Genomic DNA, 1,960 nt, shown 5'->3' on the forward strand with positions numbered 1-1,960 from the left:
GGTAATTTTTTGATCAGCGTGTTTTTTGACTGTAATTGTAGAACTGGATGAAACAAGTTTCGAATTTTTGCTAAAATTTACGTTTTCTGGATCAAATGGATGCAGTCCACAAGATTGAAATCCATTTGACATAATTTCGGGAAAATTTACGCATGAAAGTGCTTTTTCTAACAAAGGAGCAAAATGTTCCCCCAGTAACATTTTATATGTAATCAATATTGAAGTTCTAACATTTAAATAATATGGGTAACGACAGATTTTTTTTTTTTAAATCAATATTGGTTTTAAATATTGAATATATATTTATTTTCAATGTTTAATACTTATTTAGTTCAGAACATTTAATAAATGTTCTTCATATGAAAGGGGGTATGGATATAAAAAAAACTTGTATGGAATACAATATAAAATTTATTAAACACAAAAATATATTGTCACTGGAAATAACAGTGTATTTGAAACGTTGCGGCAATATTTATACATTTAAAAATTATTTGTCCTAGAACCAATTCGTTGAAAATTTGTACCGGGTGATTGTTTTTTAATTTTTGCTGTAGTTACCCATGACACTTATGTCAGCAGTGAAACTGAAACTGCTGGCATAAGCTTCATGGGCAACCAGAGCATAAATTTAAAAAATCACCTGATGCGAAACACAATATAAATTTTTTAAACATAAAAATACACTGCCAACTTACAATGAAATAAAAATACATTGTCAATGGAAATAACAATGTTCTGCTACATTTCAATCGTTATACAGAAATATTTATTTAATAATTATTTGCTCTATAACCAATTCATTGAAAAGCGATATAATTAATTAAAATAAAAAAAATCATACCTCATGTTTTTTTCGATGAGAATTCATTCTTGCTTTTGTCTGCGCTTAATGAGGTCCTACCATTTTTTAAATTTCAGCAGTTGTGGCGTTTTTGTGACGTTTCCGTGTGGTACCTACAATTAAATTAACTTACAAATTTCGTAATTTTTAAGAAATCACATAACTTTACATATTGTAGCCTTGTTAATTGTGAGTTCACTAAAAGAGAGCTTATTTTTTCCTTGCCCTGAAAACTTGAAAGCAATTTGGTTCATTATTAATAATTTCTTCAAAATTGCATAGGTACATGTTTTTTACATCTTCTCTTCCTGGCAAATAAACATTATTATCAGTCTGAAACTAACTAGTTTATAAATACTAGGAGTTAATAATAAGAATAATAAATGCTTACCAATTCATTCAATTTCTGCGTATCTCCCGCAATTTCTAACTGGATTTCTTCTTTTTTTTGGTTGCGCCCGGACATTCATCATTTTATCTCTACATTCATAATGTGCTTATATTCAGAAATATTAAACCTCTTAAATATACTTACGTGTTGAGAAACTGCATTTTCTGCATTGCTTGCAGAAGTGAGGTTATGTAGGGTTAGTACTGTTTTCTTGACAAAACGGTATTTATTGCACTATTCTGAATTTATCGCAGTACCGATAATCACAATTCACAATAGGACAAACACCATGAACTTACACAAAATACTTTTTGAACCACCAACAATAACAGAAAATATGTATATGTTGCACATTGCGCAAACGCGTTCCAGCAGAGCAAGCGCAAATTTAAGTAAGTTTTATAAAAATGATGAATAAAATTATTATTTTTTGTTCGCAAAAATAAAAAAATATTAATTTTTAATGAGCAATTAATAGTGTGCAACACGATATTTCGAATAGTGTCAATTTCACAATAGCTGGTATTTTTTCAAATCAATTTTTAATGTTGCTCCAATAAAAACCGTATGACATAAATTACCTACAAGTTGTCCCAACATGGTACTTTTTTTTTTCATTTTTGTTGTTCGGTATCTTGATAAAAAGACATTTCATAAATATGTAATATATGTTGAAATTCATATATAAATTTATAAATATAAAATGAATATTATATAAATATTTG

At 28.0% G+C, this 1,960-nt stretch overlaps 1 long non-coding RNA gene across 5 annotated transcripts; it reads right to left on the reverse strand.

Annotated features, from left to right (window-relative positions):
• Positions 1–359: 359 nt before the first annotated feature.
• Positions 360–1,621, reverse strand: LOC135132614 (uncharacterized). 5 transcript variants are annotated; one of them, XR_010281063.1, is made up of 5 exons: positions 1,380–1,620; positions 1,236–1,324; positions 1,014–1,187; positions 845–957; positions 360–789 (listed from the first exon to the last, which is right to left on the reverse strand). It is a non-coding gene; the product is annotated as an uncharacterized LOC135132614 (long non-coding RNA). The 5 variants fall into 5 exon arrangements; XR_010281064.1 differs by having other exon boundaries at positions 360–957; positions 1,014–1,177; positions 1,380–1,621; XR_010281065.1 differs by having other exon boundaries at positions 360–957; positions 1,014–1,152; positions 1,380–1,619.
• Between the last annotated feature and the right edge of the window lie 339 nt (positions 1,622–1,960).

The sequence above is a fragment of the Zophobas morio genome, unplaced genomic scaffold, assembly GCF_036711695.1.
Source record: "Zophobas morio isolate AGI-343-1 ecotype UQ-CSIRO unplaced genomic scaffold, CSIRO_AGI_Zmor_V1 ptg000021l, whole genome shotgun sequence".
Taxonomy (NCBI): Eukaryota; Metazoa; Arthropoda; class Insecta; order Coleoptera; family Tenebrionidae; genus Zophobas; species Zophobas morio.